The sequence below is a fragment of the Arvicanthis niloticus genome, chromosome 1, assembly GCF_011762505.2.
Source record: "Arvicanthis niloticus isolate mArvNil1 chromosome 1, mArvNil1.pat.X, whole genome shotgun sequence".
NCBI classification, from domain to species: Eukaryota; Metazoa; Chordata; class Mammalia; order Rodentia; family Muridae; genus Arvicanthis; species Arvicanthis niloticus.
This window is the reverse complement of record NC_047658.1, coordinates 59,142,242-59,167,588: the sequence shown is the minus strand read 5'-3', so window position 1 is coordinate 59,167,588 and position 25,347 is coordinate 59,142,242. Positions and strand designations below refer to the sequence as shown.

Here is a 25,347-nt window from a genome sequence, read left to right as displayed (position 1 = left end):
GGGTGTAACAGTTATTCAGTTGATCCCCCTATTAGTACACATTTAAGTTTCAGTTATAGTCTATTTAACTTCAAATCACACACACACACACACACACACACACACACACACACACACACATTTATATCCTGTGCATACAGGTATATTTTTAAATATCTTGTCAGTGTGTACTTGAGTTTTTCTGTAAGTAGTATTACTAGTTCAAAATATAAATATTACTTTGTTGTATGTTGCCAAGATCTTATACCCAAGGCTTGTTCTATTTTCTTCTCCCATTTCCCACAAATGAAAAAAACTGCATATCAAACATTTGAGTGTCTGACAGTATGATAGGTGAATGATAAAATCTCAGTTTAGTATTGAACTTTTCTTTTATGAAAGAAGATAAGTGTATTTTATGTGTTTCAAGACCACTTTGCAGAAGTCTATTTGTAGTTCTAGCTCCGGAAATAATTTGAAATCTTCTGAGCTCATGACTGTGACATATAAAATCTTTTATACACCAACAAGATTTTTTTTTCCCAAGAAATACTCATACGGCTGCTCATCCCTTATTTCTAGATGTTCTATGAAAGTACTAAGTGATGTAGGCACTAGAATCCTCAGACTGGGTAAGGAAGTTCCACCTTTGCCCACGTGTGTGGGCAGTGTGTACAGGTGTGCCCACATAGGACTGATTTTGAGCTGGCCATACTTTACAGGACAGGTATAAAATCACACACTGTAGTGAGGAAATGTCCATCAAAAAAAGCACTTTTTCCTTTGTAGGGTTCTATATGAATCCACCATAATTTATTGACCAATGTTTAATTTAGTACTAAATTCTTATCAAGTTTCCTTGACCAATTCTTCTTTCATCCTCCTTTTTGTTGTAGTTATTGATGTCAAATTTTAAAATACTGTATTTTAGGGGTACATTTTAAAATATTTCATCTGTTTGTTGGTTTTCCTAAGTGTTTCTTAACCATTGACAGTTTTGTTCTGACTGGTTATTTCTTTTTAAATCTCTTAATTTTTCTGGTGCTAGGGACCAAGCCTGACCTAGTCATGTAGTGGATAGCTACCCCCGAGTGCTTCTAAGCAGACTTTTTCTCACATCTGATTTTCTTGGCAGTTTTATGGTTTGCTAACACTGTAATTCTTTAGTTAGTTCTTACCTACACCACACTTTGACCTTTAGAGTTTTCTCTATTGTCAACTTCAGTGTTGTATTTCTTGCTCACTATTTTCTGTCACTGTTTTCATTATAAACTGGAGAAACAGCAATCATTTGTACTGTTATAGTTTTTCTGGATAGCAGAGAAGATACATAAAGTATAAAGTCACAAGATTTTAGTGTGTGTGTGGGAAAACATTCCACATGTCTGGGGAGCGTTCTATGGTGGTATCTTGTGTCCCTAACATGGATGGAACCCATGATGGTTTTTTTTTCTTTCTCCTTCAAATAATTTGTGTCCAGCAGACCTTTGCTTTACAAGTAAATAGAATCTCATCCTGAATGCATGGCTAAGAATCAGAAAAAAATTTACTCAAATGAAGGCAGCCTCTCCTGCTTGACTTTGTCAGGGGGACAAGCCCTTGATTTGCTGACCTTGGCTTCCACAGGCTATCTTGTTTTGGGACTTGAGCAGAGGCTGCAAGGGAACAACCTTTCATCATTTTCTGGATCTATCCTAGTTCCCTTGGCTTGGAGCAGCTCCCAGGCATTGCTCCATTTTCCCTACAGAGCAAAACCTCCCAGTAGACTTTTCTTGTCTAGAATCCAAGGGCTGTGTGTCAAATAAGGCTCTTGGAAGTCACCATCCCTTGTTCCCCAAATGTCTCTAGCTTCAACTTTGCAAATAGTTGCATTAGGTTCAAGTTAGTTCAGGAGTGTTACTAAGGCCATGGTGTCCACTGGGATTTGCATCATCAACAACACCATAGGAACATGTCTAAGCATTGGAAAAACAAGTAAAAATGACCATACAGTTGCTGTCAAATTTTATAGAGGATTGAGCATCAAAGGTTGATTTTATCTGTGGGACTCTCTGCAGAGGTGGTTCACAATATTGTCCTGACATGACCTTCCCTGTGTCTACCTTTAATGAGTTATAGTGAGTACAGGACTGAGTTACAGCCTTCTTGATGATGCTTCCCATGATTGAGCCTGAAAGAAAGCATCTTCCCTTTTCTCATTTTCCATGGAAACATGAGTTTCAAATTTCTGATTTCCCCCTAAACTCGTAAGCATTGGCTGGCTGCTGACTCTTTGAAAGCAAAGTTGTTGACTTCAGTCTTCACTTCCTAATTTGTTCCTAATCCCATCTCAGGGTGTCCCCATTTGCATTTGAACTTGAACCTTCATATGGCTTTGGAGACACTGATTATTGAATTACTTTTGGCTACAGCTCACGTGACCCTGCTGGCATAGGATGGCTCCTGGTAAAGATTCCCATACTGTCTCCTGCAACACGCTGAAGGCCCTATCCACTACTGAGTTTACCTCAACCTTCATTTGGGAATTTGGTCGATAACAAATGGTTTGCCAACCCCTTTGTATCTAGCATGTATGTTATTGATACTGCATTTTTTTTTCATGCCCACTGGAGTAGGTAAACAATAGATTGGAAACTGTGTAAGCCAGAAAGACATACACATGAACCAGTTTACCACATACTAGCTTGGTGCATATATCTTTGTGTGCTTAACTAAAATAAAGGTTAAAAATAAACTATGGTGCAGGACTTATGAAGACTGAGTACCATGATGTTGGGTATTTTTCTTCTCTGGTTGTAGCCAGTTCATGTCTATTACTTCATAGCTCTTGATACTTTTATTCTTTTTCCTGTTTTAGTTCAAGGAAGTAAAAACATTTAGCATAAATGACTAAAGAACTTGCTATATTGACTGAGTTTCTGAGAAGATGACCTAGAACTTATTTTTAATGTTGTAGACATTTGCATGTGACTCATGTCTCATTTAATGACTTTTGAAAGACAGGCCTGCTTTTAGGCAGGAGGCCACCATTGAATATCAGCTGTATATTATCCAAGTAAAAGTATGCAGGATCTAAAGAGGCTGGGTTTAACTTCTTGGAGGGAGCAGGACTTCAATCTATGACCATTGTGGCCTCCCATCAGAGTCACTGATATTTGACAAAGACTTGTGCCTTCAGGCCTGGCTTCCATTAAAACTCTTGAGAGGTTCAGCAAACTCACTGGATACCAGCCTAGGCATTAACGTTGGTCTTAGTTTGGATTCTAGATTTATTGTTTTTTCTGACTAATAACTTCCACAATGAAGAATTTTTCAAATCTCTCTAATGCTCCTATTTTGAAATGTAGCTGGCATAACACCACGAACCACAGAGGTTAAAGGGTAGGAGCAAAAAGCCTGTGAAATTTGGTTCTAATCTCTGGGACACTCTCTATAGACTTGTAATTCCTTGTCACAATTTTTGTATTATTTGAAATTGAATTAATCAAATCTACTCTTGGGTTTATAAGGACAGCCAATGTGAATGTACTGAAAACCAAATAATTTGAATGTAACAGTAAGCTGTTGAGATGACAAGCATGTTCCACTGTGCCTTTCTGAGTAAGCATGCTTACCATAGGCCTTTGAAGTTATATAATTTTCTTGCAAACTAGGAGAGGGTCCCCCACAAAATTTGTTTGTAAAATCAAAGCTATTGACGTTCTATACACTAACAATGCTATTCTTTTTGAAGCAAAATCTTGCTGTGTAGTGCAGACTGGTCTCAAACTCAGGATTCTCCTGCCTCAGTCTCTTAGAAAATTCCTTTGAGACAGAGCCTGGCTATGTAGCTCAGGTCAGCATCAAATTCATGGAGATCTTCTTGCCTGTCAGCCTTCTGAGTTTTAGGATTATAACCAAGTGCCACTATCCTGGCTCACACACTAAAAGCATTTAATAGAAAATTCATTACAAACAGATGTAAGCAGATATACCTTAGCCAGGGCAGAGCAGAGGGTGTGGCTTGAAGCTACTCAGATCTCCAGTGCCCAAAGACCAGGGTTTACAATGTTTGAGGGTAAGAAATAGGGGAATAATAAAGTTTCCCACTTGGCACCAAAGGAGAAGGTGAAGTCAGGGCCTTCTTTTCAGCCTGTCCAATGTGGCTAAAGGGAACTAGAGGAAGATGCTTGAAAAAAATCTACAATCAAACATAAAATGGGGTTGTGTTGGGTATGGTGACCCATTCCTATAATTATAGCACTGAGAAATCCAAGGCAGAGGATAAAAATGAATTTAGGCCAATGTAAGCTGCATAGTGCATTCTAGGATAGCTTAGGAGACCTAGTGAGACCTTGTTTCAAAGAGCAAACAATGACAACAGCAACAATAGCACAAAATGAGACCAGAGTTTGTGGTAATTGGTTATGAAAGACATAAAAAATAAGTACCAATCAGGACTGTGCTACAGAACTGGATCACTGCTCTCTTGCTGTCACAAATGTGTCAGTGTATTGACAAAGACACAAATGTCCCATTCCCTAGCAATTGGGATGGAGGGTGGACAATAGACAACACACTCATCCCTTTGCTTTATTAACTCATAAACAATTATTGAAATGTAAATGACTTTCCATTTTTATTTGAGATACCCAAGATGAAAACTGTGGCAATCTAAGAACCCTGGGGCACACACCGAATAAGGGCTTGTTCCTGTAGAATCATGAAGCAAATGCTTATGACAGTATTGTGTATTGGAAAATATGCTTAATGTTTTGCTTGGCGGAGTAGAGTTTTGTGAAATCCCATAGCCAGGGTGACAGCAGAGGAAGTAAAGATAAAGCATGAGTGGAGATAACAGAAAGCATTCAGGATATTCGAGCAAAGATAAACTTGGGGATGGAGATCAAGGGTGGGTTTGAATTAGAAAGATGAGTATGAGTTACAAGTGGTGGAATTTGGTAGTAGAGTAGACATGAGAGAGAAGAATGACAAGAGTAAAGAGATGACACTTATTTCTGGCAGGAACAATCTGGGTGGAAAGAGAAGGCATTTTTTTTTTTTTTTTTTTTTTTTTTTTTGTAGTAGAAAATACTTAAATAGAGGTAGGCTGGTATGGAATGTGTGGCTTTTTTGGATATGTTGAGGTTGAGATGCCTGTAGGACATTCCATTTTGAGATAATACAATGTGCTTCTGAGAGTCATATGAGCTGGGAATGGAGCTTCTGTGGGGATTTGCTCATCTGGAGATGGTATACTGAGAGTACGAATGTCCTGGATAGCATCATTAGGAGTCTTTCTAGCGTGCCCCTTCCTAGCTCTGCACTTCTCTTGTGTTAGAAAGGATTATGGAGGAGGATTTTGTATGTGTTTTCCACAGCCACTCTCCACTCTATTTTGTTGAGACAGGGTTCTCAGTGAACTTGGAGCCCACTGATTAGGCTATCGTAGTCAGGAAGCAATCTCCTGGGATCTACCTCTCTCTATTTTACCAGTACTGGGATTACAGACATATACCCTTGTCCTTCCCTTTTTACATGGGTGCTGGCAAAAAGATCTCAGGTCTTTATGTGGCAAACTTCTTCAAGATTGAACAAATCTTGTCAGCCTAATTGGCTCTGTCCTCTTCCATGCTGGTAAGAGCAATTTAGCAGAAATCTTATGTCAGTGGATAGAATTAGGCTGATAGCCATCAATGATTCTTTTTAATAGAGACTCCTTGTCATAATAGTTTTTAACAGTCTTAGTAATGGGAGACAGCAAACTTGAACTGCCATCTTCTGTAACAAGACTAGGCTTCAAGTGGAGGGATTGGGATACCAACCCAGCCACAAAACCTTTAACTTACAGTTTGTCCTGCCTGCATAGTGTTCTGAGACCAGAGCCTTAGCATAATCATTATCAGAGAGACCATAGAGCCTTCATCCAGCAACTGATAGGAGCAGATGCAGATTCCCACAGCCAAACATTAGGCAGAGCTTGGGGATTCCTGAAGAGGAGAGAGAAAAAGGATTGGAGGAATATGGGAAGTCAGGAACACCACGAGAGCATAGCCCAGAGAATCACCTTGGGTAGGACTCATGGATCAGTTGAGATCAGAGAGCCTGTATGGATCTGACCTAAGTCCTCTGCATGTATGTTATGGCTGAGTAGCATATTCTCTTGTAGGATTTCTAACAGTGGGAGCAGGTGCTGTGTTGTCTGACTCTTTGTGCCTGTTTTAGAGATACTGTTCCTACTACGAGGTTTCTTCATCCCGTCTGGATGTGATATGTGTCTGGTTTTATTGTAGCTTGTTAGGCCATGTTTGCTTGTTGTCCCGAGGAAGCCTGCTCTTTTCTGAGGTTAGGTAGAACATGTGTGTGTGTTTGTGTGTGTGTTTGTGTGTGTGTGTGTGTGTGTGTGTGTGTGTGTGTGTCTTTCTCTTCTTTGGGTTTTGCCTGTGTTATTGAGGGTGTAGTTAACCTCCTTGGACTGAAGTTTTTCTTCTAGTACTTTCAGCTGGGATGGTTTTGTGGATAAGTATTGTTTAAATTTGACTTTGTCACAATATATCTTGTTTTCTCTATTTCTCTGAATGGGTCTAGATAACAGGAAATTTAGGCTTCTGAAAAGTCATTTTATTCTGTACATCTTCAGTCATAAATAAGTAAGTAAATATCAGTCAATATTTGTACCAGTTGATGAAACAGTAGAAGACCCCAACTACAATTAGTGATGGATATCCATCTATAATGTGTATGTTTTCTCCACAACAGGAGTGCTGAGCAGGAAAGGTGAGTATTGATTTTTTGATAAACTGCAATTCTGAGAAGTTATGTAGAGTGATATTTGTTCTCCCAAAGTGTCTCAGAGCTGCCAATCATTGACTATATATTGGAGCTTCAGACAGTGGAATGTCTCTTAGCTTTTGGCTCTATCTCCACTCTTACCTTGCAGAACATTCCCCACCATCATTGGGCTCTTGGATGCTGTCATGTGACTTCCCTAAGTATCTTTCACTGCAGTGACTCTTCAACTTGCCATAGAGTTAAGCAGTGAGTTATTTTTAAAACATCAACCTCATCACATTGTGTGTAACCACATGTCCTCCTAGTTCTGCAACTGGATGCCAATCTCTCTTTTCTTTTTTTTTCCACACAAGAATGGTTGCACACAATATTTCTCCATTTTTTGTTTCTCTGTACTAATATCTAGGTTTTGACAGACTTCAGTTTGAACATATTTTCTTCAGATGGTTATTTTTTACTTTTTGCTCCTGAATGTCCTTCTTTCTACTCATTTCTCTCAGGATATCCTTTATTTTTTCTTCAGGGCATGTGTTAACATCTGTAATTATAGTTGTTTGTTGATTGAATATTTATTCTTCTCCCACATTCTAAGATCTGTAAAAACAGGGACACTGTCAATCAACTGTATATTTTGGTGGCACCTTGACAACTGTATACTAAATACTGACCAAATATTTGTTCAGTGAAAGAACTTACAACCATTTATCTTCAATATAATAAAGTAAATAAGCAGAAGTGAGGGCTTAGGGAGTTAGGAGAAAGCCAGTGTCAGCTTCTTTTTTAATCTGCTGAGTTACATAAGGGCCAAGGATTGGTCTTTAGATTTGAGTTCTATGTGCGTTGGCATTTAGACATAATGAAGCATGCTTGTTTGTTTCACAAGAATAGATTCAACAGACGCCAAGTCAGAAAAGAGAAAAACAAAAATGAAAACAAAAAAAACAAAACTAAGATACCTAATAAGGAAGTCATCTTGGAGTTTCAGAATACCAGTGCTAGTGACATTTTCATTTAGACAATGCAGGAGCTTTCTTATACATTGAACTCTAGCTGCTAGCAATTATACTCCAGCACCACACTTCTTCCAGTTGAGACAATTAAAACATCTCCAGATATGGCTTAATGTGCAGGGTTGTGCTCCAGATGACCACAGTAGAGAATGACTGCCCCAAGAGAAGTGGCAGGGAACTTCTAAAGCAGGCTTAGATGCTAGAATTAGTGCTGGATGCAAAGAGACAACAGTCGGGGGCTTTCCTTGGAAGGCAGGCCTTAGGTCACTACTGACATATGCTTTGGACTTATGCATTTGTTCTGTAAGAACCCTCCCTCATCACTAAGCCTAACAGGGAAAGGACCACTTCTGCCTGGACTCTAGAAGCAATGGTTTTATTCCATACAGGCTGAGGCATCGTGAAGACTGGCTCAATGTTATAGATTCTCTGTGGAGTACTCACGGCCTGGGATCACACTGGCTGCCTCAGAGAATCTGATGAATACAAAGCAAGCATTCCTATGGATTATATTCTCCTCCCCTCCCAAATATTTAGAAAGAAGACTGTAGAGAATGCTCGGGAGAATGTAAAAAATTTGTAACGGAGTTAATGAGACTGACTGAACTCACAGGTTTGTGAAACGGAGATAATGCCATTAGCCCCGTGCTTTGCAATGTGCAGTTTTCATGTTCACCTGGATTCACCAACTCTTCACATAAAGTCCTACAGAGAAAATAATAGCCTCCCCATCTCTGATAGGATCTTACTATGTAGCTCTCCCTGTCTTGGAACTCACCATATAGATCAGGCTGGTCTTGAACTCACACAGGCCTGCCTTCCTCGGTCTCCAAAGTACAGAGGTTAAATGTGTGTGGGAGAGATTCTTATCAGTATATATTTGACATATGAACCAGTTGCTGAAGCCACCACTTAGTTTAGAGTCAGGTCCCTGGCTCCAATGCAAACCATGAGGTTTCCTTTCAATAAAATCTCCTACCATCTTTTCAGTTAGGACAGTTTTATTCAGTTATCTAAAGTTGTAGGATGGCAGGAGAAAGGGAGTTCACTCAGCTTAGTGCCTCTGGGTTATTTTTCCCTCTACTCTCCTTCTTTCTCCTCTGCTTCTCGTTTCTTCCTGTTCTTGAATTTGAGATCCTCCTGCCTCAGCCTTGTAAGTGCTGAAATACAGGTGAACCCCTGGAGGATAGGTATGTACCACCATACTCATATTTAACTTCTTTAAAATATTTTAATAAAATATTAATTAATGTAATATTTCTTTGAAAATTAAACATATTCATATGTAAATTCCCCCCACTCCTTCCATGTTTAACCCATCACCACTTTCTTACCCCTCCCAAAGGATTTTTTTAATACCCCACTGAATTCTATTTGTTCTGGCCACATAATCCCAGGGAAGAGGCTACCCACTGGAGCAGAATGTGAGCATCCTATCAGGGTTCCCACCCTTAAAGAAAACTGACACTCCTTGCTTCAGAAGCCATCAACTGACAGTAGCTCATTAGCTGGGAGTAGGGGTGCATACGCTCCTCTTGTGTTCATGCTAGAATGTTTCCTGTCTTGATCTTGTGCAGCTCTGACACGAACAACCACAGCTGATGCTGAGAGATCATGGGTGCCACAGTTCTAACTTCTTAACACTTCTGATTTTCCTCTTCTCTAAGCCTTCCTAATGCCTACTCACTTCATCCTAGATTATAGTTTTATCTCCCTACATCCCTCAAGATTAGATAGGACTCTGATGTTCTACTTTTCCCTTGACACATACTCCATCCCTCTACATTTTGCTGGTCTTCAGGATAGGTGGTAAATACTTGAAAAACTTAGCCATTATGCCTTTTTTAACAATGCATTTAGCTGTCTGTTGGAAAGATGGGGGAGATTATATATATATATATATATATTTGTTAACCTTCTTTCCAAAAGGCAAAGACAGGAATTGTTTAGTTTACTGTTATATTGCTGGTGGTAATGTAATGACTCACACACAGTTGACACTAAAGGGTTTTTTGAATTATTTTCTCTTGATAACTCCTCTTTTGCAAAAAATAATATTGTGTTGGTAAACTTGATAAGGGGTTGTTATTACGTGCAATGAGTGTTTCAGTGTTTGTCAGTAGTTAGGTGTTACTCATCATTGCTCATCCTGCTTGTGTCTCACTCTAGAAGAATGGGCCACACTCTCACTAGAAGAGCCCACTGATATTCATCTCCTAGGGGCTGTCACCATAAGTATGCCTTGCCACCCACTCAAAAATAAAGAATAAATGTAGGTGAGTAGTCCTTTTAACTAACTAATCAAAATGAGCAAAATATATAGTTATAGTAAGACTTGTACATTAATCCAACCAAGAAGTTTTATGCTATTATCTTTCTATGGATTTATTCAACAGGTATATGTTGAAGTGGTTTTCCATGTCATGACAGTCAATGGATTAGTCACATAAAGATGGCTAATATTTGGCTTCTGGGCTTGAGAATGTTGTTTAAGTATCTAGTTAAGTATCTAGTATGTATTCAGCTTTCTTCTGGAGGCAGTGCTCCAACAGATGAGCTTTTCAGAGACAATCGCAGAGTACAGAGGTACATAAGGCATTACTCACTAAAGCAAATAATAAGGGCTTTGATGACTGTGCTATAAATGGTGTTGAATAATGGTTTTCTGGCCAAGATATGGGAATGGTCATGGAAGACTTCAAGGGTTTTCTAAAGATTAAACAGGCCCAAACATTAAACACATAGCATAGTCTCTGAGATCATATTATGATGTTCCATCTACCATTAGAGATGTGAGTGTATGGCAAGGCATGCTTATGGTGACAGCCCCTAGGAATTAAATATAAGTGGGCTCTTCTGGAAAGAGTGTGGCCCATTCTTCTAGGGTGAGACATAAGCAGAGTGAGCAATAAGAAACAAACCTGGAAAGGTAGGCCAGAGTTCCACTGTACTGGTTATTAATGCAGGGCTTAATTGCTGGCCCATTGTTCTGGGATACCACGTGCCAACAGTTTGCCCATAGACACTTGATACAAGGTTCAAATTCTGTCTCTTTTTGTAAAGCTTTCTTGTCTAGTCAAGGCAGGCCACAGGACTGCTTCTGTCCATTCATCAGATAGGTTCTCTCAATTAAACATCTTCTCACTTGATTATAGTGATGTGACTTTTGTGGGGGCTTGAGAACTTGGAAAGCACTTTCTCCCATGAGTTTCTCCCATGAGTTTCTTGGTCCAAGGAAGCTGTATATTATTATTGTAATTGTTGTTGTTGTTGTTATTGGAAGTAGCTACAGACATTACTGGGGACAAGGGGACACTTCATTTTTGACATCACTAGTAATTTCCAGGGACCTGAAAAGAAAGAAGCAATATGAGGGAGAATACATCTTTAAATGTAGTATTGTATCTTTGGACAGTGGATAGACACATGCAAACTAGATGAAGGACAAAGAATCCATCTCTTTTAATCTAATGATGTACTTGATGGTATTTAGAGTAGGACAGTGACACCTAGTGGTAGAAAATCCAGTTCCACCCTACCTACCCCAAGATGGATGTCTAGATCATCTTGATCCTTTTATGACTGTGTTTCATGACTGTGATGACATCTGCAGACATCTGTAGCAGGATGTGTGCTGCTGTTGGCTGCCATAGAACCTCTGTGGTCTGCTGGTCTTCAGGATGGATGCTGCGTTCTTGGAAAACATAACTACTATGCTTTTTGCTAACAATACACTTAGCTATTTGTTGAAAGGGTGGAGATATTTCTTGTTATGCTCTTCATACAATTATATTACTTATTGAACAAGAAGTAGGAGAAGGATGAGGATGAGAAGGTAGATGAGGAGACAAAGAAAGAGGAGGAGGAAGAAATCCCTGCAGAAGTAACTGAAGGGAGGAAATTATTATTATTATTATAATTATTATTATTTTTTGCTCCATTAGTTTTGGGTCTTGTGTTGAGAAAGAGCATCACATTGGCATGACAAATAGCAGAAGCTACTCACTTTCAAGTCAATATTAAATACACACACACACACAAACACACACACACACACACACACACACACACACACACACACACACACACACTGTATTCCTGAACTCCAGTTAAGGATATTCTATCCAAACCATCCCCAGCCTAAGGGATGGTGACTTCAGCATTCTCCCACTTTATCAATTCTCTTCAAGACAACTCTCCACAGAAACATACAGCCATGTGCTTTACTAATCTCCTAACTCGTTCTTACCCACTCAGCTTGACAATAAATATTAACTACAATAGGAAGGAATTGGGACCTGGTGAGACACCTGGAAGAGATGCTGGTGGGAGATTCTCCAAAGCATCTATCAAGAGATTAGATGTCTGTGTTAGTCCCATTCTGTGGTGGTATGCCATCTAGAAATGTTCAAGAAGAACAGTCTCATGCACCTCTGACCTACATGGTATAGAGATTGGGGACCTCCTGAAAAGTCTAAGTAGCTTTTCTCTTTGATTCTAGCTTTCCAAATGTATTCTTCTTCTCAGTGTAGATAATTTGCTTACTGGCTTTTCTGTTGATTTATTCTGAAGCAAATTCCCCAGCTTCTGCTTCCCAGCAGACAGTCTCAAGCTCTCCTGTGGCTGGAACAGGTAGGAAGCAGCTGTCTTCTGCCTCCAGAGAATGGAGACAGATTATTGTCATCCAAAGTGGTTCTGGGAAAAAGATGCTCCAGAGATATGATCTTGTTCTCTGTCTAGAGTCCCCTTCTGCAATTTGTTTTTGAGTATTTATTTTATGATTGTAAAATTGTTAATTTTATTTAGTGCTTTTTAGAAATGTTCTGCAAAAGGTAATCATTTCAAATACAAACTAAGGCATGAAGAATGTGATAAAATGCAAAATCATTTGTTATTCACTGCAATTAATGAACACATGCATATTTATGTTATTTATTTATATTTATATTCATATTTATATATTTTAACAAAAATTGCAAATACTTAGGGAGGGAATATTTTCTGAGCCTTTTGAGTCTTGAACTTTTCTAAGGATTTTATTATTTAATACAACAATAAACAATACTCCAAGGTAGATGTGTGTGAGTGTGTGTGTGTGTGTGTGTGTGTGTGTGTGCCTGCCTCTGTTTGAGACCTCGGTTATCTACTAAAGTGCCACACTAAACTGACATACATGGACAGGAGATGAGTCACAGTCTTTTTTATTAGCCTATAAAAATATAAATTCAAAATTGATATTAAATCTCTAAAAGCATCAAAATATTTTAGTTATTTTATGTGTTTTAAATCTAAAAAGTTTTTAAATTTAATTTCGCTTAAATGTGAATTTGTAAATAGAAATTTTAAAAAATATTGATCAACTGTTATTTATAGTCTTGATTATCCCTAAAAGTGGATGATTTCTAGAGTTTTATGCTAAAGGTTCTTCCAAAGCCAAGGAAAATGTGCCCATCTGCTTCTTAGGAACCACATCATGAGATATTGTGAAGGCTGCCTCAGTCACCTGACTTCAGCAGGCTACAGGATGACTCAGACACTCTTGCCACAGGGCTCACTCTCTAATTGCAAACTCAGGTCACACAGAGATTATTTTCCCAAACAATAATGCAATTTTCTCCTTGGTAATTTCTGGCCTTTGCATGTGAATATGGAAATAAGGAGCAACATTTAAAATATAGCTCAACAGGTAGATCTTTATCACAAACATGTGGAACTGGGTCAGAAAGAGTTTAAGACACAAAGTACAGGTTTGAATACATTCTAAACCAGGTCTGCTTTCTCCAAGAACTCATGGTCTTTATCTGACCACAGTGAGTCACTCCCAAGGCTCTGCAAGAGCCACTATAAGTTTGTCATAGAGAATTGATGGAGCTGGGTGAGGGGAGAAGTAGAGACAGTTACACACCCTTGGTGTGTGCAGAAGTGAGTATGAACTAACAGAGGTAAGTATTGTTGTTAGACACCATTTCAAGTTGAAGTGTATGCTCCTATGGTGACTTATATATTAAAGTCTTAACTCATAACATCTCAGAAGATATTTCTGTAGCCAAAGAGAGACACTAGTACCTTTCAATCCATCACTACCTTCAGAAGAACCAATCTGCTTACACTTGAGTCTTGGAGTTTCAGCCTACACAATTATGACACAATATTAAGTCTGTTGTTCAAGCCACCCAACTGCAGATATAGCAAACAAATACAGATGTTCTGGAATACAAGCACTCTGACAGAGCCATGGATATGAAAGTAGTAGTAAAGATGCCCTTTGGGGAGTGAAAGAATCTTCTGCTGCCTAGATTGAGACTCCACCATTGATATATACTTACCAACTAGTCAGGGCTGAAAGAGTAAAGCTTTCATTATAAGTTGCTTACATTTCTAGACCATGTATGTCCTTACTGTTTTGCTTTCTGATTGCCTGGTTGTAGTTCATTATTTCTGGTCTAATCTTCCTAGCCCTGTTATAAAGAGATTTTTGTCAGATACATCTACACTAAAGTTATATACATACTTTGCTTTGTATTGGAGCATACTTTTGAATACATAAATAAGATTACCTTAGCTCAGGACGCTATCTAATTTCTTTAGGGGCAAATGGGCAGTATAATATTCTACTATAGAATTCCCTGAGTTTTAGTGGAAGTGAAGGCTATTGTCAATCAGCGGGATTGTGAAAGCAACCGTCTGTGGTGAGTGGAGGAAAAGGCCATGCATGGGTAGCTATTAGAGGCCACAGAATAGGAAAACGGGGAAGATTCAAATGCCCTGGATAGGAAAGAAATATTTCATAGATGCTGACTAACTTAGACTGGCTGGGGTTATGCATGTAGGGATTTATAAGCTTTTCTGGATGTGTCTTGGGAACTGCCCTAAGTCACCTTATAATAAAACACTTTACATTTGGGGTAGAAGCATAGCTCTGAAGGAATGAGTATCTTTTTACAACCATGAAGATAGATATTGCCAGATAGTCTCCAAAGGTATTATCAGTTGTCCACTGCTGGTCTTACTATGTTCCCTTTGGTCAGTGAACTCATAATCACTTTGTGGTTTAATCAGGAAACATGCCTGGGATCTAACCACTGATATAATTATTCAGTATGTGTTTGGGTATGTACCTAGGAACTTATATTTAAAAATATCCTTATGTAATTATAACACAGACCCAGATGTCTACATTGCTAAACATAACAAATATATAATATATAAAATGTTACATTTACATTATATTGCATAACACATACACACCATTGACTAATATTTATTAAATATTTTCCCTGTTCTTGAAAACAGGCAAACATAAAGCACACAAATATCAAAGGCGTGCCTTTTGTTCTCAGAAGTCTGTTTTTATGGAAAAACTGAACTGATAGCAGATGCTTACTGTGAAGTGTCATAATTGTTCCTACAGAATTAGACCTAGGAGGTCTGACAACACTGAATTTGCTTTAAACCGGGTTGGGATTGGGTTTCAACGGGAATGATTCTGACGCCAATATATTTAGTAACACCTATAGATATTTTTATTTGCCCTATCTTTGGAGGAGTCTTTGTACAGTGTAGTGGGCAGAAGCCAGAGAGGTGTCCTGCTAAACATCCTTTAGTATAGAGCAATCACCCTACCATTTGACCCAAATAAACATAAAGACCACAGTCTGAAATCCTGTGTTAGAAAAAACTTCCTAGGGGTTGATACCGACCAGGCAAAGTAGGGAGTTGGTGATGGGAAGTTTAACCCAGAGCAGAGAAATCAGCAAATCTAAAAGACTAGAGACAATGGCAGCTGTATCTGGTGAGCTGTGCATGAAACCTCACACACGTGGAACGGAAAGAGGCCAGGGAAGTTGAATAAGCTGTGGATGGCTGGTACCAGATCCTGGACTTCTTCCACAAGTCTAGGATGAGGCACTGGAAGCTTAGTGGTTTTTTGCTTAGCCAATCTGTGCTTTAGAAATATGACTCTAAGAATGAGGGATCATCGGGATTCAGAGGCAGGACCTGGGATGATTTAAGCTTCTTAGAACAAAATATTTGAAGTCCCGGTATGTTCAAGAGCTGAGTGAAAATGTCAGGTGGAAATGTAGCTGCAGAGAACCATAGGGAAGCCAGAAAGGCTAAGCAAGCTGCTCAAGGATGTATGGTACCTCTAGGAATATCTGGGATCCAAGGCAGATGATTGTGAAGACAATGGTGTCTAGTAGCAACTGCTTTATGTCTTAGGGTTGCAGAACCAGCTGCTGAGATTTCCAAACACTACCTATGATAGAGTTTTTCTTACGGATGGCAGGAACTCTACAGTTCCTATTACTGAGATAAATATGATTTTGCATCTTGTAATGAGCCCAACCGCTGAGGTAATCCTGTTTTAGTTAGGGTTTCTAATGCAATGATGATGACCAATAAAACTTGGGAAGAGAAGTGCTGATACTTCCACAGCACTGTTCACCACTGAAGGAAGTTAGGAACTCTAACAGGGCAGAAGGCTGGAGTCAGGAGCAGGCCATGGAGGGGTGCTATTTTCTGTCTTGTTCCAAATAGCTTGCTTAGCCTGCTTTCTTATAGAATCCAGGATAATCATCAAAGGGAAAGTACCATCTACAATAGACTGGGCCCTTCCCCCCCACCAATCACTAATTAAGAAAAAGCCTTTACAGTCAGATCTTATGGAGGAATTTTCTTAATTGAGGCTCACTCTTCACAGATGACTTTAGCTTGTGTCAAGTTGACATAAGACTATTTATCACCAATTCTTAATATTTATCTTTGAAAACTGGGGTGTAATAAGATCAAACATCTAGGTAGTACAATAGAATTGCTGCAACAACCCATCCCTCCACTAAGTGACTTATTACTGCTCATATGTTGTCAGGCAGCTGAATAGCTTTACTAGTCTTATCTGCGTTCTTACGCTTGTTTGGAGAATTGGCAGAGATAATCCAGCTTTGTCCTATGTCTTAGTGTAACTAGAACATAGTCTTATAGCAACATTAGAGGGATCAAAAATATCAGGTTGTCTGATTGGCCATACTAAGCCACATTGTTAATACCAGAGACAAAGTGGAAGATGACCAGAGGCTCTAAGGGATAGTATTTAAAGCCACTATAACATTTTGCCTCTTCTACCAGTAGTGATTAAAAAGTTTTGAGCTGAAATTTTTAGATACAAAGTGTGCTTCTCTTCTATCAGATTATTTTTTGATTTTTTTATTTTGTTTTGTTTGTTTTGGTTTTTTGGTTTTTTTCAAGACAGGGTTTCTCTGTGTAGCCCTGACTGTCCTGGAACTCACTCTGTAGACCAGGCTGGCCTCAAACTCAGAAATCCGCCTGCCTCTGCCTCCCAAGTGCTGGGATTAAAGGCGTGCGCCACCACTGCCTGGCTCTCTTCTACCAGATTATTTTATCTTTGTAATATTAAAACAACATAGAGATGTATAAATTAGGATTTTGTTTCAATAAAAATATTTTCATATATACCAATTGATCAAGAATTAAAGGAATCCTGTGTATATGACATGAATACCATTTCTAAACAAGGACACATTCATAAATGTAAGACGCTAATTTCCTTAGTACATAGTGTTTAGGTGTTACTAAGGAAATTACAACTCCGTGGAAAAGTGGGCAAAGGCCATAATTAGAAAATGTACTGGAAGAGAAAAGTGAATTGTATACATTAAATGCAAATCTGCATTTGAAGGGAAAGAAATGCAAAGAGCAAAAGTGAGATATTTCATCAGATTCATCACGACTTTTAGGTGTCTTGATGCCCAGTGTTTCTTGGGGACATGAAGAAGGGCTCGAAATAGAAAGCCCTCTATGTTGCTAGTGGGATAATTAAGTAGTAAAATGTATTTAGGGAGTTATTTTGGCAATGATGATAAAAATATACATGTGCAATCTGACTTGGCAATTTTATTTTTGGAAGTTTTTCCTAAATACAGAACACAAGTTTACAAAGATGTACACAGGGATGTTCACTGCAGTATTGCTTCTGTAAGTGAAGAAATGAAAGTGACATAAGGCATTTTAAAGCATGGATCAAGGACATTGTCTTTCATAATGCTACCCATTGTTACGTATGGCTAGTATACATCAATCAACAAGAAATGATGTCAGATTATGTCCAATGTAGAGTGCAGGTGTCAAGGACAGTTGTAGAAATTATTAATGATCCTGGCTCAGGGCTTCTACCTCACCTTTGGTTATTGAGCTCCTGGAAGGAAAATACACGTATAGCCTTTATATTTACAATATGTCTTAAGCAGCATAAATAGCTGGGCAGTTGTCTACCTCTCTATTGTTAGAATCTACTTTTATACCAACAACACTGACTTACTACTTACTATTTTCTACAGTGAGCTGGTTAAAGGAGAGACCAGGAGAAGGAGGAGAAACCTGCCATGAGGGGAGAGGAACCATGAGCACATAGTCAGGAGAAACAGCAAGTATCTCATGTACACAGTTGGGGAGGTATCCAGGTAGAAGAGTAGATTAGGGGTGATCTCCAGTAATTGTCAAAGCCAATTAATGTCAGTCTAAGTCTCATTTATTTGTAAATTAGTCAGGGATAAGCTTAAATTGTTTGTACTACAAACAGTGAACTCCATTTCATTGCCTTGACATTGAATAATATGTAAGAGATCATGAAGAACATGTAGTAACTCTGGGAATGGAGTATGTAATTTGTATTTATGTAAAATAAAGTTACAGTCACTCTCGTGTCAATCTAAAAGGCTTTTCATAGTTACTCACGGGTCATTGTGGGGGGAAAAATGCCAAAAGCCCAGGAGAGGAAAGGGGCAGATCTACTTCTCATTTGATTTTTCTTCTTGACTATTTGAATTCTATTCTATTGGTATTGATGAGGCCAAAGTTAAAAAGCAATTTCCCTCATCCACAAATGAACACATTGTCCAGTGCATAGACCATTTACCGTTTCCTCCCATACTCTATGTACCCAGTGTGGGACCGCTGCTCTTACCTACTTTAGGTAAAGTGTCTGAAGGGTGGTGATGGATTCCTGCTCTGTCTACCTGCCTTGTGGGGTTTCTTTTAAAGCCTGGATAAACTCAAATAAAGACAGAACATTCATCATCTAGGTTTCATTTTTCAGTGATCTGTGCTCAAAGCAGATGTTTCTAGCCTCTTTCTCACTAAATATTGACAAGCTACTGACCTTGTTTATCATTGCACCTCGGGCAACCTCGTGCTTTGGCAGAGTCTCTTAGCATAAAACCTGACACCCTGTCTGGAATGGAAAGATATGAATACATATATCTTGAGAGGCATGTGCACATACATCTGCCAGCGCTCTGTAACTCAGAATGATCTGGGAAGAAAAATACCATTTCTGTGGTATTTATGAAACAACAGCAATAGAAAAGGAAGTACATGCCAAAAATATTCACAAAGAAATATTAGGCAAATGTGAATTGAGGGAGCCAGTGAAATAATTTAAACAATGTAGAGGTCCTGAATGAAACCAAAGGCTGAAGCACCGAATGGAATAAAGAGATTGATGGTCGCAACATGTCAGAGCTCTGTAATGTCTTCTTTCATGGTAAGGACTCCAGAGGACCACAGTCTCCTTGCTATCAGCATTAGAATATTTGGAAGATTCATTCTTAGTATGTTCTATGAGATTGATTACTGGCCCTAGGATCACCACTGGGCTGGAAAGAGAAAGGGGAAACCTCAGGAAAGACTGACTGTGTGTGTGTACATTTTGGTGTCTCTAAGCAGACATGTAGTCCTGTGAAAAAGTTGGCTTGGGGAGAATTTTTCAGGAGCCCTAAGGTTGAGCAAGAAGAAGATGGATATAGTTTTGTTTACAGAGTCTCGTGTGCCTGCTCCTTGAGACATGCTAAGCAGCTTTTCACCCAATGTGTCAGCTAGTGACTATGGAGTGCCTTTTAAAGTCAGATGTTTCCTTGGGGATAAAGCTACAGACTGTGTGACAGAACTAGCAAGGAAACTGAAGTGTAAAAGGGATGATAGCACATGGTCAGAAAGGCAGAGAGAGGTGTGTCAATGAAGGCATAGAGGCAATGAGCAGGCACATGAAGAGATCCCATCCTGATTGGGTGAGTCTTATAGAAGACTTTCTGAATGGAGAAACAATGCCTATACTTAAAACAAGATGTTATATTTTCATCAAGTAGGAAGTAGTGGGAACCTTCTAGCAGGTAATCAATGTGGTCAGAGTTGATAGTTGGCATCCCTCAGGCTTACCATCTGAGATATTTTTTTTAAGATTACTGTTTTTTTTTTTGGGGGGGGGGGGAGACCTGTGATGGTTTTAATGAAAGTGGCCCACATAGGCAGTCACATTATATGAAAAGATTGAAACATCTGGTGTTGTCAGGGTAGGTTTAGCCTTGTTGGAGGAAGTGTGTCATGGATGGCATTTGAGAGTTCAAATGCTCAAATTAGGCCCAATCTATATCTCCCTCTCCCTCCTCCCTCCTCCCTCCTCCCTCCTCCCTCCTCCCTCCTCCCTCCTCCCTCCTCCCTCCTCCCTCCTCCCTCCTCCCTCCTCCCTCCTCCCTCCTCCCTCCTCCCTCCTCCCTCCTCCCTCCTCCCTCCTCCCTCCTCCCCCTCCCCCCTCCCCCTCCCCCCTCCCCCCTCCCCCCTCCTCCCTCTCCCTCTCCCTCTCCCTCTCCCTTTTTATCTTTATCTTCCTTCTCTCTCTCTCTCTCTCTCTCTCTCTCTCTCTCTCTCTCTCTCTCTCTCTCCCTGCTGCTTGTAGATCTGGATGTAGAACTTTTGATACCTTTCTCAACACCATGTTTGCCTGAGCACTGACAATAATGGACTAAATCTCTAAAACTGTAAGCCAGCCCCAGTTAAATGGTTTCCTATATAAGAGTTGCTGTGGCCATGGTGTCTCTTCACAGAAATAGAATATTAATTATGACACTGACCTTAAATCCCATCCTGACAAGTTGGCTCCTGGAGAGGACACAGACTATAGTTTCAGGGCCCTGGGTGATGCTAGCATGATCTTCTGGCTGTCAGATTTCCAGATTTCTGTGATGAAAATATTGTGGATGGACCATGAAATATCTATGTCCTCAAGATAGGAGGGTTCCTCTTACTGAATGTGGCATCTTGGAGATCCTATTTTATTAACTGGCTCAGAGTGAAGGAAGCCCCCAGATGCTGGCATGTCAACACTAAGAAGCCAGAGTTGTCAGGATAGACAATATTAACCTAATCTTATTTGGGTAGGGTTTTCTTGAGGCAGACTACCACAGAATTGCTCCATGTTTGAAAGAGCTGTTAGGCTCCCTTGCCAGATGGCAAGTAGTGAGTCTCAGATGCAGGAGGAGAGATGGAGAGTGAAAAAGGCACTTTGGACCCATTTGGTAAGCTGCAGGGCTTAGTTAGTTAGCATAGAGTGCATTTTGGCAGATCAAGAAACAAAGAACAGAAATTTATCATATGACTGAACAAAGCCATCCTCCACAGGCCAACATTGTGACAACAGGACAAAAGAACAGTAGGACTTGAATCTGGTAAGCCTGGTTTTAGAGACCAGCCAATTTTGTTCATTAGTCTCTCTAATCCTACTGATCTATTAAATTGGGCATAAAATCTAATGTTCCCTAGAGGAATATCATAAAGTTGTGATGGTTAAAATGGATTAGCAATAGGACAGGATCTAGAATCACCTAAGTTAGAAGCCTGTGGTCATTCTTTGTGGGATTATTTAGGTTAATTGAGGTGTGAAGACACACCCTGAATGTGGGTGGCACCATTGCATGGGCTGGAGTCCATGGGCTGGAGTTTCTTTTTAATAAAAAGAAAATGTCTATCTTAGCATGAATTTGCATTGCTTTGTGTTTCCTGGCTGAGGCCACAATGTGACCAGCTGCCTGAGTATAGAGATGGCTTAGTGATTCCCAGTGTGCACTGCTCTTTGAAAGGAGAGTTCAGCTCCCAGCACCTATGTCCAGTACATACAATCACCTGTAACCCTGGCTCCTTACAGCAGATACAGATGACCTAATTGTATTTATATAGACTAACCAGTTTTTAGTTTTTCTTGTCTTTGAATCTCTTGAGGCCACACTCAGCCCTTCATTATCCCCATATTCTTTAAAAAAAATTGTCATTTCTACATAAATGGAAATTAAGTCATGTTGTACTCTTGTGCATACAACATTAGTTATTGCTAGCTAAAATCTATTATCTATCATGTTAGCGTCTAGCTTTGTTTGTTTGTCACTGGAGAATAGCCTACTGGTGTGGTATCCTGAAGCATGTTAGCACGGCACTTATAAAATTATTTGTCAGTCTGTTTTTACAGAGCATAGCATCACTAATTGAAGGTGAAGGCGGATACCTGTGGTGGTTTGAATAGGCTTGGCTCAAGGGAAGTGGTACTATTAGGAGGTGCGGCCTCTTTGGAATAGATGTGACCTTGTTGGAAAAAGTGTGTCACTGTGTAGGTGGGCTTTGAGGTCTCCTAGTGCTCAGGCTTTGTCCAGTGTGGAAGAGCCCTTCCTCTTGGCTGCCTGTGACTTGATCAAGAGCATCACTATGCAATGGGTTAAGGCTTGAATGCAGCAGAAGTTGAAGAGAGAGCCAGCCAGAATGTACAAGCTCCTTTCTTTCTGAGAAAATAAATATTCCTTTGCTGCTGTTCACTGTGGACATAGGACTCCTGATTCTTAGGCTTTTCAGTGTAGACTTATACCTGTGATTCTCCAAGGAGATTCTAGGACTTCACCCTCAGACTTGATCTGAATTATTGCTTACCCTTGCTTTGTGTCTTTCAGCTCTTTGATTGAGCAACTATTATGTTCTCTGACTTTATGATATGCAACCTGCTGTTATTGAACCATCAAGCCTCCAATAGTTTAAGCCAATCTAATACATTCTCCTGTGTGTGTGTGTGTGTGTTTGTGTGTGTGTGTGTGTTTGTGTGTGTGTCCTAGTTAGTTTTTTGTCAATTTGTCACAATCACAAGTTAGAGTTACCTGGCAAAAGAAACCTACAAGCACATTTGTAGGTTTTTTTTTTTTTTTTTTTTTTTTTTTTTTTTTTTTTTTATTAATGATTGATGTGGGAAGTGCCATTCCTGAATGGGTGGTCCTGGACTGTATAATAAATCAGGGTGAGTAAGCCACAAGGAGCAAGCCAGTAAGAAGTGTTCCTCCATGGCCCCTTCTTCAGTTTCTACACCCCCCCCCCCCCCCCAGTTTTGGCCTCAGTTCCTACTTCAGGGTTCTATGTAGATTTCCTCCTGCCTTGGCTTCCTTCAAAGGACTGGGACTTGGAATATGTTAGACAAATAAATCCTTTTCTTCTCAAATAATTCTGGCCAGTATTTTTTTTTAAATCATATGAATGGAAAGTAAACTAGAGCTGCATATTCCATCTACTGGTCTTGTTTATCTAGAGAACTCCATTTAACATACCTACTTTTTTGAAAGTACACAATCTCTGTTACATTGAGAGGTTTACATCTTTTTTTCTTCCAATGATATTTGAGTATCCTGATGGCAAGGCCAGGGCCATCATCAAGTTGTCTTTCTAATACCAAAGTCAGTGTCTGACACAGAGCAGATTTTGATAGAGGTTTGTAAAGATGATACATAATCCCCAAATGGCTTTATATGTGATCTAGTCTCATAATGATGAAGCAGACATAATCATTGTTCCATAAGGAAGCTGGCCTGAACTATTCATTTGAAAACGTCAAGTGAGCAGAATTACATTGCTTAAAATATCTTTCTTTCTATAAACTTATATACTTAACTTTACCAAATCTTGAGTTTCACAGTCACAGGGATAAGAAGAAATTTTATTTTTTTGCCCTCTCCCCATTAAGAAAAACCTGGGGGATATGGTCCTGCTGTAGTTCATGCAGAGGAAACCATCGAAGCACTGCAAACAATGACCTGAAGAACGCAGTAGAGGGATGCAGATAGGAGGGGTAGAGAAGAGGGCAAAGAGCCAACAGGACTCAGGAAACATTGAGTGGAGGTTGCAAGACGTGCCGTAAGATGTGACAGGCAGGTTGGGGGCTGTTTAAAAGACGTGAGAGGCATGGAAGCAACTTGACATACCCTTTTACATTTTCAAAATAACAGGAAACTTTTGAAAGGACTTCATCTGGGAACCAGTTTGATCACATCTTCTTCGAAGGAGGCACAGGGAGAAATAGGGATAAAAAGGAAAGGAAGAAACCATTACATGAGTTTCTATTCTCAACTCATCCCCCCTCCAGCTAAAAAGAAATTAGAAATGAAAACTGAGGCCATAGCCCAGGAAATAAGTAATGTGATTGGCTGACAAAGTTCACAGTTAACTGATGATCAGTAGGAGAAGAGGGCGTGGGAGGTGGAATTGAGGAGGCCCAGTGCTGACAATTAGATGTTACGTAATTTACCTTGTCTGAAGAGTTGAGTCGCCTAGACTCTGATAGACTCAACAGTTATTAAATGGTATCATAGGAAAGTGGTAGGAGAACCTCAGAATGCTATGGAAAGAACCTCTTTCCAGTATGTATTCCCCCATGACATCATGTTTAAACTCTGTCTAATCCCTGATTACATTATCTTTCAGGGAGGAATATTACTGACTGTTTGACTCATCTTTTCTGAAAGTCTCATCAGAAATTAGTGTTTGGGGGTAAGCTGAGGGGTGGCCGTCCACATTTTTCTGCCACCTTATTGTGCTAATCCTTTCCATTCACACACACTCTGGATCAGAGTCACTGACAGATCTTGTCTTTGATGAGAAATTTCATCTATTGCTTGTATGTTTAAATTTTACTTCCCAAACTCAGAGATTAAATATCCCCATGTAAAGAGTTTCAATTAATCACCACAGAGATGGAGTCACCAAAGGCAATGACAACATCTTCTGGACACTCCTGGGTCTTCAGCTGCTATCAACATCCTTTGCTTCCCTCGCCAAATGCAAACATTTATCTTGTGTGACCAGACTGGAATGATTCTCTAGTCTTTAAAGATTTATCACTGGCCAGCTCAGTGACAGTGTATTATTCACGAGAAATTTATTTCCACCCCTAGTATTTTTGCCCTCAGTCTAAATTAAGAGAACAACATTTTTCTCTACTCAAAAGAATACTTTTGAAAAGTGGTGAGAAAGTAATGAGAGTTTGTTTTTTTTTCTTTCTTATTTTTTTTTCTAGTTTTTTAAGACTTGACTTTGAGCTTATGCACTTGGACAAGACAAAGAGTCTGGGTTTGGTAATTATTCTAATTAATTAGGCTTGCCAATTTAAATCAGTATGATGATGATAATAAACAATATTTCTGTTGTGTGTTTGTAGGGACTTCAGTAACAACTGAGAAATCAGTTTGTAAATTGTAAGACACTAGTAAATGTCACATACCCATGAATTTGAAGGAGAGTGAAAGGAGTAGATGGGAGAGTTTGAAGGGACCCAAGAAAAGGAAGTAAACTTGTAATTATAATCTAAAAAAAAAAAAACCTAAAATAAATGTCACATATCAGAATTATTCAATGACATGGCATGCATTTTAGTCTCTGGGGAATATGTCTTTTTTCTATTCTTTCCGATCTGTATGCATATTTATTTTTTCTTTGA

The 25,347-nt window shown here is 39.4% G+C and overlaps 1 long non-coding RNA gene across 9 annotated transcripts in view; it reads left to right on the top strand.

Annotated features, from left to right (window-relative positions):
* Positions 1–25,347, top strand: part of LOC143442906 (uncharacterized) — a 139,810-nt gene that overhangs the window by 462 nt on the left and 114,001 nt on the right. For 2 of the 9 annotated variants that reach the window (XR_013111522.1, XR_013111533.1), the window contains exon 2: positions 18,116–18,201. The exons of 5 other annotated variants lie outside the window; for them this stretch is intronic. This is a non-coding gene — a long non-coding RNA (uncharacterized LOC143442906). Of the gene's footprint in view, positions 1–2,390; positions 2,550–9,929; positions 10,037–18,115; positions 18,202–25,347 lie in introns of all 9 variants that reach the window. 2 more of the 9 variants (XR_013111524.1, XR_013111527.1) reach the window with 2 other exon arrangements.